General features: G+C 39.3%; 1 protein-coding gene across 2 annotated transcripts in view; it reads right to left on the bottom strand.

Moving 5' to 3' along the window:
• The window catches only part of ZNF385C (zinc finger protein 385C), a 541,366-nt gene that overhangs the window by 116,319 nt on the left and 410,470 nt on the right, over window positions 1–14,577 (bottom strand). The gene's annotated exons all lie outside the window — the stretch shown is intronic.

The following is a 14,577-nucleotide window of genomic DNA, read 5'->3' as shown; positions in this document are numbered from 1 at the left end:
TCAGTGCAATTTCAAGTGCAACTTGTAGTGCAAAGTGGATTTGCCTTTCGTAAATAACGCCCAATGTCTTCTCACAACCCAGCTCACGGTAAGCTGCCACTGGGTCTCTAACACAGGAGGTGAGTGGAAATCTTTCAATGGGGACACCGAATCAGATGACAACTGTCTAAAATGTGAATATGTTATCTTATCATGTACACAGGGTCGTTTATAGTCATTTCTAGGCAGTGGGAGTTTTCATTGGACCGCATACATCACTGTGTATGAGCTGCAGGGGGTAGGTCGTTTTTCTTTGAGAAGCCTGTGGAAGGGGAGCACGTGTGGCTTTTGCTTCAATACAGCACTTGCGTTTCAACTACTTCACTATGGGTCCATTGTCTCCCCATCAGGGCAAAGATGCAATCCTATAAAACATGTATCGCCACTTTTTGATTTACCTTTAACTATGTAGTATAAGGGCCTGCCTGATTGCATACAAATTGAAAGTGTTTAGGGGTGACCTCATATTATATGGTTTTGGTAAATCTACAGGAAAATCGTACAAGAAAATGATATAATGTATGGTTTGCCTCAGAGTTCCAGGAGATTTACATATCATATGAAGATCCCTGAGAGTGGGAGGGGGGGGGGGGGGGTTAGGTGACATCACACCTACTACATATTCCCCAGAAGTCTTAGATACTAATATTACTTTTTATTCGAGACAAACCCCTAAAGAAAGCACACCAATATTAACTAATGAACACAATAAGTCAAATCATGTACAGTGCAAAAACTTTTTGGGCATCTGGATGTACAGATCTCTAGAGCAGTGGTTCTCAACCTGGGGGTCGGGACCCCCTCGGGGGTCAAATGATGATTTGCCAGGGGTCACCAAATCCTGGGCTGTTCCTGGCTCTCCCAGCATTTTTGTGGCCGCCCTGGAGCCTGCAGCCACCCACTCGGCCTCTTCGGAGCCTTCCATTCAGTTCATGGCATGGTTGGTGGGCGGAGACTAGAGGTCAGCTGACTGGTGAGGAATGTGAGGTGGGAGGGGTTGGAGGAGACCCTATCTCCTGATTTCCACATAGGTGTCACTGCTACGAGACACCATAAAGTCGGAGACACAGTAAACCTGGAGACACAGTGAGTAACACTACCTGTAATTAGAGTTGCCATTAAAAGGCCCCGCTACAGTTCTCAGATCAGCAGATGACCTTGATCAAGAGCACATAAGTTGGCTGATCAGAACTCCCCCCAAGCATTTCCACTGATCCCAACTCCCCGCCAGCACTGCCACTCACCCCCCCCCCCCCCACCAAGGAGTAAGAGAAGGAATAAAAAAAGAGAATACATGGAAGGGAGAGGAAAAAGGGGGAGAAAGAACAAGAAAGACGGCAAGAGAGAGGGATGAGGGGGGAAAAGAAATTAGGATAGAGAGAGATAAAGGGGAAAGAAAATGTACCATAAGGGAGTTCAATACTGTATGAGTGTAAGGGAGTGAGGGAGCGCAAATTACTTGACTTGCCTTGGGTGCCGACAACCTACACTAAATAATTTTACTGTTAGGGGTCCCCACAACTTGGGAAATTTTATCAAGGGGTCACGGCACTAGAAGGTTGAGAACCACTGCTCTAGAGGATCATGTGAAGTATAGTTTTACAACAGCTGGACAACTACAGTACATGTTGCCCTTTTGTTCCTGTGTGTGTGGACTATATAAAGCTATTTTTATTTATTTATTTTACCATTTTCACACTGTGAAGTTTCAGAAGGCTTAAACTACCAATGGGTAATGACATACAGCAGATATAGAAAGTGTTTTTGTGATTTAAAAAAATGAGACAAAGATAAATAATTTCAGACCTTTTTCTACCTTTAATGTGACATATAAACTGTACAACTCAATCGAACAACAAACTGAAATCTTTTAGGTGGAGGGAAGTCTGTTTTTGGTATGAGTCTATTAGCATGGCACATCTTGACAATATTTGCCCACTCTTCTTTGCAAAAACACTCCAAATCTGTCAGACTCCGATGGCATCTTCTGTGCACAGCCCTCTTCAGATTACCTCACACATTTTCAATCAGATTCAGGTCTGGGCTCTGGCTGGGCCATTCCAAAACTTTAATCTTCTTCTGGTGAAGCCATTGCTTTGTTGATTTGGATGTATGCTTTGGGTCATTGTCATGCTGAAAGATGAAGTTCCTCTTAATGCTCAGCTGTCTAGCAGAAGCCTGAAGGTTTTGTGCCAGTATTGATTGGTATTTGGAACTGTTCATAATTCCCTCTACCTTGACTAAGGACCCTGTTACAGCTGAAGCAAAAACGACCCCAAAGCATGATGTTGCCACCACCATGCTTCACTGTGGGCATGGTTCTCTTTTGGTGATGTGCAGTGTTGTTTTTGCGCCAAACATATATTTTGGAATTATGGCCAAAAAGTTCAACCTTTATTTACTCACTTTACGTCTTGCCACTCTACCCCATAGCCCAGACATATGAAGAATATGGAAGATTATTGTCACATGTACCACTCAACCAGTACTTGCAGCTACTTTAATGTTGCTGTAGGCCTCTTGGCAGCCTCCCTAACACATTTCTTCTTGACTTTTCATCAATTTTGGAGGGACATCCAGTTCTTGCTAATGTCACTGTTGTGCCATATTTTCTCCACTTGATGATGACTGTCTTCACTGCATTCCATGGTATATCTAATGCCTTGGAAATTCTTTAGTACCCTTCTCTTGACTGATACTATTTAACAATGAGATCCTTCTGATGCTTTGGAAACTCTCTGCGGACCATGGCTCGTGCCTAAAAAATGACAGGAAAGACCTACTAAAACAGCTGAACTTTATTCTGGGTTAATCAGAGGCACTTTAAATGATGGCAGGTGTGTACTGACTCCTATTTAACATGAGTTTGAATGTGATTGCTTAATTCTGAACACAGCTACAGAGGGTGTGTACACTTATGCAACCACATTATTTTATTTTTTTATTTTTACATCCCCTAAAAAAATTCAGTTTGTTTTTCAATTGAGTTGTACAGTTTATAGGTCACATTAAACGTGGAAAAAGTTCTGAAATTATTTATCTTTGTCTCATTTTTTACATCACAGAAACCTGACATTTTAACAGGGGTGTGTAGACTTTTTATACCCTTTGTATCTTCACATATGGTAGATTTGTCCAGTAGTACAACAACTATGGACTCTATATTTTAGCTCTTCTGCTGGGCACTTGTTGCCCACTGAAGCCCTACACAACTTAAATTTGAATAAAGTGCCAATTCAAACGAATGACCCATGTCCTGATGGCTACCAAACAAACTTGGCTATATGACTCCCTCTTCATAACAGCAGTAAACAGTAGGCTCCATAGAACCTTTATTAATGAATAACTAACAGCTAGAATGATGGACAAAATGTCCAAATTCCACCAGGTCTTGGGACCCCCGAGTCACATATTATATGCCAGCAGTTTTAGACTATGAGCTAGTTGACCTGTGATGTTGGCTTTTGACTTGGCAACTTACATGAGATGTGGGGTGTCCCCCCGTCCTTCCCTTTCTCCCCTTTTTCCCCCACCTCCCTTTCATTTTCTCCCTTTTTCTTTTACATCCTTCTAATAAGTTCTTCAGTGGTGATATTATATATATATATATATATTATACTTGATTAACTGATATTGAAACCATATGTTGATCATTTCAATTATATCAGTGACTCCACTGTGCAGCAAATTGCTCTTATTAGACTTTGTCAACTCCCATTTGTTGTATTCTCTCTGTATTATGCTTCAATAAAAAGTATTAATATTCAATGTTAGTATTTATCTCCTCAAGCTTTGAATATTAAGAGTTTTAATCATTATATATTTTTTGTGCTCTGTTAATTTTTTTGTAGTTCCTGTTAATAAATGCAGTTATGTAATACAGCTAGTCTAATAAGCTAAATTCCTCCAATGCAATGCATTCACCACAAACAAGGTGACATGAGGTAGGATGTAACAGTTTTGCTCGGAGGCTTTGATTAAACTGGAAGCTGACCTCAATATGGCGAGAGAGATTTGTCTCTAACAGCCTGGGGCCTACAGATGACATTTGGAATAACCTACTGCTGCGTGTTATCAAAGCAAGGAGTCAATAAGAAATTAACAGACTTCAGAAATTCCTCAAGTAACAGAATTTAGCTGTGAAGGCCATTTCCTCTAAACGGCTGGAATCAAAGGCAGCCTTACAAGTAGTAAGGCAGTAAAGCTAGGGTTTTCGTGGCTCAGAAAGGGTGGAAAAAAGAACAAGGCCCAAAGCCATGTACTTCCTTCGCCCTGTGACGGGTCGACAAGGGAGCTCTAACACAAGGTGACAGAGCCTGAGAGAGCAGAGAAATAGGGCGGTGTGGAAGAGGTTGCCTAACATTGTGCACTCACAATGGATTATCCAAAGATCACTGACATAGCACATCAGCTGTGACATTTGCTAGAGGATAGTGCAACAATGTGAGGCCTCAACAAAAGAATGCTTTACTCATCTGTTTTAATAATTTCATGCTAATGGCTAATTAAAGGTCATCTTACACAATAAAGGTAACTATTGTGAGGGCTAAAGGACTAATATCCTACAAAATAAATTTTACAAATTCCAATGGAAGTGGTACTGTCACTGAGGTTCTATTATTTTTTATGCATTTAAAATTTGACAAAATTATGTGCAGTATGATACACCACTAACACTAAAATTTACCAATACTGCCATCTATTTTGTGCTTTCTACATCACCAAGCAGTTCTGCATAAAAGAATGTGGGGCCTTAAAAATGTGGTGTGGCCCTGCACACTGGGGGGTCCGTGTTAGAATTCTTTGCCCATATGGAACTTTCCTCTGGTCTCCAACCTCTACAGGTTGGAATTGTCCTTGTGCAATAATGGTTGTCTCTAATTACTAGAAGTGTTCGCTGTCACTTCCTAGTAGAAATTGAACAATCCTTGCAGTGGGTTGCTAGAAACCAAAAGCCCTAATTGTAATTATTAAACCATCTATGGCTAGCTACCCAATCACTGTTTCGTATGACTTCATCTAATATTTATGGCTACAATAAAACTTATGTAAACTCATGTTAAGGTTTCTATAGAATTCACAAATCCACTAGTTTTTTTTACCTCTATATAATTCTCTTCCATCCCCTGAGTGAAGTCAACCTGGTGCCCACAGCACAAGGCACACATCGTATATCAAAAGGAACAGTATAATGTCCCTTGTGCTGATTTTTTTTTAAAACAAACAGTTTAGGCTTTATGACTAATTCATGTGTCAATAAATAAGGTCACATGCTGTGAAGGTTTTCCAAATGCATACACAGTATATGAAATATGTCACAAATAAAAAACAATCCTAACTTGCATATTGACAAATCAAAAAGAAACTATTAATAATAAAACATTATTTCCCCCCAGCTTAACAGGTATTTTTTTTGCGTTATCCTGCATGTTGTCAGATATAGAGTATCAATATTTTGCAATTAGATAATCTGAGAGCAGCTTAGGTTTCGCCTCATTACCATTCAAGTCTTTTTCAGCTAGCAATGCGTAGAGAAAAGCCATTAATAAAGAGAAATGGCCATTTGTGACAATGCTGCCTCCAATCTAAATGTGATCAGGACCAAGGGAAACCTTCTGGAGAGGCTGCTGAAATGATGGGTCTACTATTAAGTGCTAAAATAATGGAAATCATCAGAGCACGAAAGTAGTAATAATAAGGTAAAGATTTATTCCTCAAATCACACCTCATGCTAAAATGCATGTATTGGCCACATGTGCTTTGTATCCCAATCAATATTCATAAGAATTCAATGACACTATGTCAATAGTTCCTATAGAATATATGGCCTATGGGTTGCAAATATCTACCTTAACTGTTTAAAGGCAATGAGAACGATTTATACATTCTATGATGCCAAGGACAAATTAACTGTCATCAGTAGTGAAAAGGTTCAAAAAATAATCAAGGCATATGTCAAAATCCCTCAGTATACAGCAGGCTTTTCTGAAAATCAGTTATAGCTCTGATTGACAGGTTGTGAGAAACCCATTTTTACTGCCTCATGAAACTGAAAATCATTAAAGTGTCAACTACAGTCGCACCGTTACAATATCATTAAAGGTATATATTCTGGGGAAAAAAACAGTAGGCACATTTGGTTGTTTGAGCTATTTGGTACATGTGGGTTTAAAACTCCTCCTCCATCTGACCAATACCTTTTTGCATATCAAGATGGCAGGTTAGTAAAGCAGATCATATGACTGATGCCAAAGAACTTGCAATGTGGTCTCTATTTCTTAGTCCAAGCCAGAGTCATCTTAGATAGTTTATTTGTTTGTTATCTGTAGGGATACCTTATGGGCATGCATCAGCTTTTGTTCATGTCAGAACTGTTTATTTCCCCATACAAGTCAATGGGAATGCAAAAGCAACTTCAAGCTCTATAGCTTTTGTATTGCAGTACTGTATTGCAATTGAAGAATAAGGTTGCTTCATGTTTTCCGTTCTTAGGCTTCATGTACACGGAACGTTTTAACAACCTCTCCTGAACGATTTAACTTGATAGATAGTAACCCACGTTTAAAACGTCCATTTAAATGCCGCATTTAGAAGCATTTGGCGCTTTAAATGCCTGTAAACTCAGCTTCTAAATGAATTTTTTTGCGTTCGAAAAAATGCCTCTAAACTCAACTGCCTAGAAACAACTGTAAACGACCCTGTGTACATGGACAGATAAGATAACATAGAGGAGAGTTCAGGGGCAGCTGAAAAAAACTCCCAACTGCTCCTAAATGTCCGTTTACCAGCAGCAGTGTACATGAGGCCTTACTATGACAGGACTGACTGAACTAGAGGAACTTCTAGCATATTAAAGTAGTCCAAAGACATTTTCAGAGATATTAACCCTTCTGACAAATACGTAAGTCCAGAACTGCCCAATACTCATTTACTGCAAAAATGTATTATCATAAAAGCTTCCATTATCATTGATTGGCAGAATTAACCTCTTGAAAATGAAAATTCTCCCGGTTATTCTATACTTTCTGAGGAACGCTCCGGTATGGATACCGAAGTCCTTCTTTCGGAAACTGGATAGTCTCACAAGCTCGTTTCTCTGGGCTCCAAAAATGCCTAGGGTGGGGTTGAAAGTCCTACAAGAACCGTGTGGTCAGGGGGGACTGGCGCTTCCTGACTGGCGCAAGTACTACTTGGCTGGTCAGTTGGTGTTTGTTCACAGATGGCTGAGCTCAGATGCGGAGGGATTCAGCCACAGTGCTTGAGGCTGCCCATCTCGGATCATACGAGTCCCTGCGATTGGCCATTCATAGAGGTACGGGCAGGGACCTTCCGCTTATACATTCAATGAAAGCTACGATCAAAGCATGGGAGGAGGTAGAGAGGTTGGCCTCTCCGAGTTATACAGTATTTTCCCCCTCAACACCGTTGTGGATGAACCCTAAACTCCATCATTTCTACAAACTAGATGGTGCACCCGGATGGGCGTCTAAGGGGGTTAAACTACTCAAGGATGTTACTCGGGATGGTGAACTGCTAACATTTGATCAATTAAAAGCCAAACACGACCTTCCGAACTCTCAGCTTTTTCGCTATCTAAGCTTGAGACATGCATTTCAGTCTCAGTTTGGATCGCAGAAAGTTGAATCTTTCCCCTCTAGGTTGGAAGACTTACTTATGACGGAGGATCTGCCCAAGACCTTGTCAGTAACCTACAAATAACTTTTTAAGGCCAGCCCCAAAGCATTACTCAAGTGCAGAGAGAGATGGGGAGCAGAGGTTCCGGGTGTACAGGGAGAGGAATGGGATGAAATGTGGGACCGTCCATTCAAATATCTAGTGGCAGCGAGAGACAGGCTAATCCAGTTTAAATTTTTACATAGAGTATACTATACTCCGGCCAGATTGGCATCGATTTATCCATCGGTACCTGCCGAATGCTGGAGGTGTACGTTTTCCCCTGCTGACGCGCAACATGTGTTCTGGACCTGCCCCCAGATCCAACAGTTCTGGACTGGGGTCACGGCCTGTATTGCAGAAGTGCTGGGGGTACCGGTCCCACAGGAGATTAGTGTTTGTTTACTGGGATTGGTGGAGGAGGTGGTGCCGTCTAGAGCTCACAGAACATTATTGAGTATCTTGTTGTTCTATGGAAAGAAGGCCATTTTGCTCAAATGGAAGAATCCAGGGGCCCCTGAGATTGCTTTTTGGAAGGGTTTGGTGAACGCTATGATGCCTTACTATAAGGCAACGTACCTATCCCGGGGATGTGTCGGAAAATTTGAAAAGGTGTGGAGGGCCTGGTATGAATCGGATCACACGGTTGGGTAAAGAGAAAGAAGGCTGATGTATGATTAACTAGGTATATAAGTGGGGTAGAGCTCCTGTTCCAGGTGTTTCGGGGAAGCTGTTGGTGGCATGCCAAAGAGGGGAGTATTGATGCTGAAGGTGTCCTGATTTAAGGTTGGGCGGGGACGGGAATTGAGTAGGGGGGGTGGGGGGGAGGATTGGGGAATGTTTTGTATTGAATATGCCATCTGCGATGGCACAGTTTTTGTGTTCCTGGTCATGTTGGCCGATAGTTAAGCTTGGCGGTGTGCCAAGGAATGTTTTTTTGTATATATGCAAAAACCTTTAATAAACAGAATTTTCAAAAAAAAAAAAAAAATGTATTATCATGTTCTACCCTCCAGGATAGCCACTCAATATGATCACTGTAAATAAAACAATAATCCCCATCTAAATGCCATTATTTACTTACTGTAGCTGCTGGTCAAGTGGGACATCGTAGCTCTGGGTCAGCAGTCCCCCCACCTGAAATCAATGGTGGTGAGGAACCTGGAAGAGGTCCTTAGGTGAGTCTATCTTGCGTCAAAAGCAATGGGGAAATATGCTAAGTACCATGGGTTAGAGGGGGTGGGAGGGATAGATGGTAAAAAAATAAAATAATTTTAACCCAGAGTTCTGAGTCAAGAGCTCTAAATTTATGTCAATAATCAGAAACTCTCTGCCAAGACCAATGCTAGCCCCATGTGTAACATTTGTGTGAGAACTGAGGACATTTTCTACCATAAAAAGGTCACATTTATCAGGCTATAGAAATTTGCCATCAATACTTTCAAAAGAAACACTTTTAAACAACTAAAGAACCAAAATTGTGGGAAACATCGGTAAAAACTACTGCAAAGCCATTTGAAACACATTTTCTATTCATTTCCACAGCAATTTTATTCATTTAGTTGCCTTAAAGTTCTTGGGATTCAGGAGACAGGTACTTATGTCTTAGGTACTATGAGATAGTCCTTCCTCCAGTGTCTTGTGGTAAAGTATTACTGTACCTCCTCACACACAACCTCTCTTTCCAATTTCTTCTTTTCTCACTCCCCTTCTTTGCTACTTTATATTTCATGGTTACTAGGTTTATATGTATTATTACCACAAATAAAAAACACCAGGCCCATCCCTGAATAAAGGTATTTTTCTCTTGAGATACAAATATAAAGTATACATAGATAGTAAAACATTCATTTTAGTTAACGAGAAGCAAACCCTTTACACAATTAAAACTGTAAGGAAACAACACACATACAGCAATATAAAGCATGCTTTGACACTGTACAATAAGGCACATAAATATTTCTTAGCCTTTTACTTATATGTACACTGTTTCTGTTAACCTTATTGTAAACTAAATTTCTGTGGACAATTTCATAAGAATGTCTTTTCAATTGAAAATGTATAAAAAGCTTCCAAAACTGATACATGTATGGTCGGCATACATCAACTAGCATATGATCTGCAACCCAAGGCACTCACACTTTAGTAGATAAAACCTTTCAGATGCTGGGTTTCATTGTGCCTTTTGGTTAATGCAGACCTAGTTCAAGATGCTCACATCGTAAGACCCTTCTGTTTACTTGACTTGTATAGTTATAGCCAAACAAGCTCTATATTGTGACTGCGTGTATAGGTCCAAATGTTATAATATCAAAATCACAAGAAGACAAAGTAAAACGTGCAGTTCCTTCCACTAATAAATGTGAAACCTATGATTTTCTACACAATATACAGATTTTTACTATCTGCTATTAACTTCCCCTTCACCAAGGTTAGAATAGTTAGTCCTTTGCAAGAATCCCACCATTGCCACCTTCAGAGTCCTTCCCAGAAAATTCCCTTTAGTCGGAAAACTACCAAACCATTATAGTAACTAAATAAACTCTAAAGAAATAAAAAAATCTTTACAAATTTGTGGCTAAACCTTTAAGGGTGATTTGCTAAATGCTTGAGCTTCTGAGGAACCTCTGCTTGCTTTAAACTACTATTTGGGTAAAATCATTTTCTTATGGTTAAATTCCCCTTAGCTTTTGTTTAGAGGACAACTAAACCTAAAACACAACCTATCGTACAAAAAAATACCAAGTGCTAACAACATAAAAAATATGAGTCCAGAGATAGACAATGGTACATTGAAAACAGGGAATGCATAAATGATAGTCTTGTAAAAGGGTGCAAAGTGGTTCCTTATGCAGTGACCCTGATTTACTAAAGTAGAGCATGTTCACCTTCAACTGATTTAATAACTGAAGTAAGCAAAATGTTATCTTACTCACTATCTTACTCACTAAGCTAAGTGAAAATTCTCTTTGAAAATAGAAAATATAACTTTGGAAAGGGAAACAAGATGAAATTGTGCTGACTTCAATCATTCAACCATGTATGTTTTTTTTTATTTTATTTTTAAATTAATGGGTATTCTTTGCAAAGTGAATTTTAACTTTGCTTCACCTAATTCAGTAAAATAAGTACAAATTCACAATTTACTCCATTAGTAAATCAACCCCACAGGGACTTTCTACAGTATATGCCTGTCACTAGTGTAGTGATTGAACTGCCCCCTGTACTCACAATCTTCTAATCTACAACTTAAAATCTATATATACATATATATTTTATATGGTTGAATAAAGACACCGATCCATCCAGTTCAGCCTGAAAGAGAGAGTGTGTGTGTCTACTCTTTTCCATATCTTTCATTGTTCTCACCAGGAAACACATACATTTTTTTTTTTCATTTTCATTAATTTCTTTAATTTTCAGAGGCCTTCAAGACCCACAGCAACAGACGAATGCATGGCAAAAGCATATCTAACTATTACATGTTATATTGGAGCAGTGGTCCCCAAACTGTGTGCTGCCCTTTGCTTGCCCATATCTGGCCATTGGGGCAATAATTTCTCCTACTGAGTACTGACACCAACGATGAGGCACTATTCCTTCCACTGACACAAACAGTGAGGCACTACTCCTCCCACAGACACCACTGATGGGACACTAGTCATTTCGCTGACACCAACAATGGGACACTATTTCTCCCATTGACACCAACAATGAGGCACTAATCCTTCCTCTGACAGCAATGATGAGGCACTAGTCCTTCCACTGATACCAGTCAAACTGCACTATTCCTCCTAAAGACATAAATGATGGGGCACTATTTCTTCCACTGACACCAATGATGGGGCACTAGTCCTTCCACTGATATCAGTAATAAGGCACTATTTCTCCTAAAGACATAAATGTACATGTTAAATGTACATAATATAACTGAGTACTAACATTTATAGGTAAAGTTGATCCAGGGTAAATCCGATTGTCTCTCGGGGGATCAGGAAGGTATTTTTTCCCCTGCTGTAGTAAATTGGATCATGCTCTGCTGTTTTTTTTGCCTTCCTCTGGATCAACTGGGGGTATAGAATTGGGCATATGGGATTGTACGATATATATATATATATTTTTTATGGTTGAACTGAATGGACTTGTGTCTTTTTTCAACCTGACTAACTATGTAACTATGTATAAATGATGGGACACTGTTCCTTCTACTGACACCAATAATAAGGCACTAGTCCTTCCACTGATACCAGTAATAAGGCACTATTCCTCTTAAAGACATAAATAATGGGGCACTATTCATTTCACTGACACCGATGATGGGGATGGGAGCATGGAAGTGTACCCCACCACCGTCATTACCTACTTGCTTATTCTGGAGTTGCCTTTTAGCAAATAACCTGACAGATTATACAATGTATAATCACAAGCCTTACACCTTATGCTCAAAACTATTTTTCTACCTTTTCCCTTCAAGGGAGCACTGCTTCTGTTTGCTAACAGCGCCAAAAGAAATGTACAGAATCTGATTTTACATCAATGAATTTATGTTCTTTTAGTGGACTATTACCATTTGGTTTGCTGTCATTTAATGATATTTGCAAAAGAACAAATTATAGATATAATAGACATAAAATGGACATATTTTACTTAAAACCAGCAAGAAGATCATTTATAGTATTCACGTCCACATCAACACCTGCCTATGCTTTTCCTACCTGCTGTAAAAGCTTTACATTCTATTAAACGGCCGTTCTTCATAATCATGGAACGTTCAGATGACAGTGCAGAGAAAACGCTGCTGAATTACTTATGGTATAAGACAAGTGTCACCTCTGCTGGCTGCCTGTTATACAGACATGCAATAAACAGTGTGTCGGCTTAGCAGACCTCTAATTATCCGCCATTTATTTAAATGGGGTATCACGCCAAAGTATCAACATCTGCAAGATACAAAAGACCAAAACACCAGGTCTTTGTATGTATGCAAACAAGAGCAAAAGTAAAGGCATCATTCAGTTCCCTTTTTATACATTTCTCAATCTAAAGGCTTTGATATGACAAAAAAAATTATATACAGCAAGTATAATATAAATGTGTGCAAAGTAAAAAAAAAATAGACACATACACGCTCACACAATACAATACTTTATCCTTATTTTTTAACCTCCCTGGCGGTATTATTCTTTCAGAAAAAAGATGCTGAAAGCGGTACCATTATTTGCAAGGAAATTTAGCGTTTTATACTGTAGGCCTGTAATTCTTAGGAATAACTCACTTAAATCTGACCAAACCAGAGTCTAATAGGCATTCCGGGTATGACATTTTTTAAAAAACAAAATTATAAAAGATAATATAATAAATAATTATAAATAATTATAACAAATAATAATATAATTCTAATAAAAATTATTCAATAATGTAATCAACTCAAAATCACTGAAATTTGCTCAGTTGCAGAATTGTCGCTGTCATTATTATTTTTTTTTGTATGACGAATTTCCCCACAAATCGCTATCGCACAATTCTGCAAGTGATTATCATTTATTATCGCTGTTTTCTAGCTGATCTAAAACCATTTTTGACATAAAGGGACACTTTTGGTTGCTATGGACAATATACAGTTTGCAGGGAGAAATAACCGTTTTTATTATATAAAAGAACATGTAGGGCACTGGGCAGACCACTAGGGACAAGGGGGGTGTGTATTTTTTACATACAGTACTGTAATCTATAAGATTACAGTATACTGTATGTATAGTGTTTGTTTACCTTTTTGAATTTGGCACCGATCTCCGCCCCCGTGCGTCGTAACGTCGCATGGAACGGAGATCGGCAGCACAGGAGGACACTGTGTGAATCGAGCGAGGTCCCGCTCGCTCACACAGCGCGGTGGCATCGCTGGATCCAGGAACAAGGTAAGCCAGTGCGCGCTGCAGGCTCTGCATAGCTACCCCGAGTCACGCTCGGGAATACCGCCAGGAGGGTTAATAAGTATAATATTATTTATATTTATATACTATTATGTTATATTTACAATAATATTCACAATCATATATGTTTTTCACATTCTTGCGTCTGCATTCTTTATATACATCTCACCAACGATAATTTTTTCTGCCCTAAAACTGTATGTGATATATTAATATCCCATATCATGGGTTTACAGAGATGAACAGTCTGCCTCATTAAACTGTTATGGTCTACAAATACTGTTAACATAAAGCATTTATTGTTAAAGATGGTAATTGGTAATATTTCAGTAAATGCTTAAAACAAACCTTCAACTTATAATAAAAATGAACCATTAAAGGAAATCTATGGTCACAGCCTACCCTTTCATTGCTTAACAGTGTCATAATAGCAAACAAAAGTTTTTTTTGACAATCCAATATAAGCTTACTTTAAAAAAAATCCTTTCACAGTTCTGCCTGTCTCCTGGCCATCTCTTTCCACAACTTGCTCTGCTGTTTACGTTCAATTTCTAAGGACTATATATCCCATGGTACCTAGCTGTGTGCAAGAAGTGATTCCTGTACTGACTCTGCCTCCTAAAATTCCTCCTCTCAGTACCTCTGTAGGTCAGAAGGCAGACCGTTCTTTGCACTCACTCCATTTCCAGTACATCCTTCCTGTGGACTGGTGCCCATAACTGGTCAGGATACTCTAGGTGCGGCCGGACCAGAGTCTTGTAGAACGGTAGAATTATTGTTTTATTTCTGGAGTTAATCCCCTTTTTAAAGCATGCCAATATTCTGTTTGCTTTGTTAGCAGCAGCTTTGCATTGCATGCCATTGCTGAGCCTATCATCTACTAGGACCCCAAGGTCATTTTCTATCGTAGATTCCCCCAGAGGTTCTCCCACCA

Source organism: Rana temporaria, chromosome 12 (assembly GCF_905171775.1).
Source record: "Rana temporaria chromosome 12, aRanTem1.1, whole genome shotgun sequence".
Classification (NCBI taxonomy): domain Eukaryota; kingdom Metazoa; phylum Chordata; class Amphibia; order Anura; family Ranidae; genus Rana; species Rana temporaria.
The sequence above is the reverse complement of the archived record's forward strand: the minus strand, read 5'-3'. Positions and strand labels throughout refer to the sequence as shown.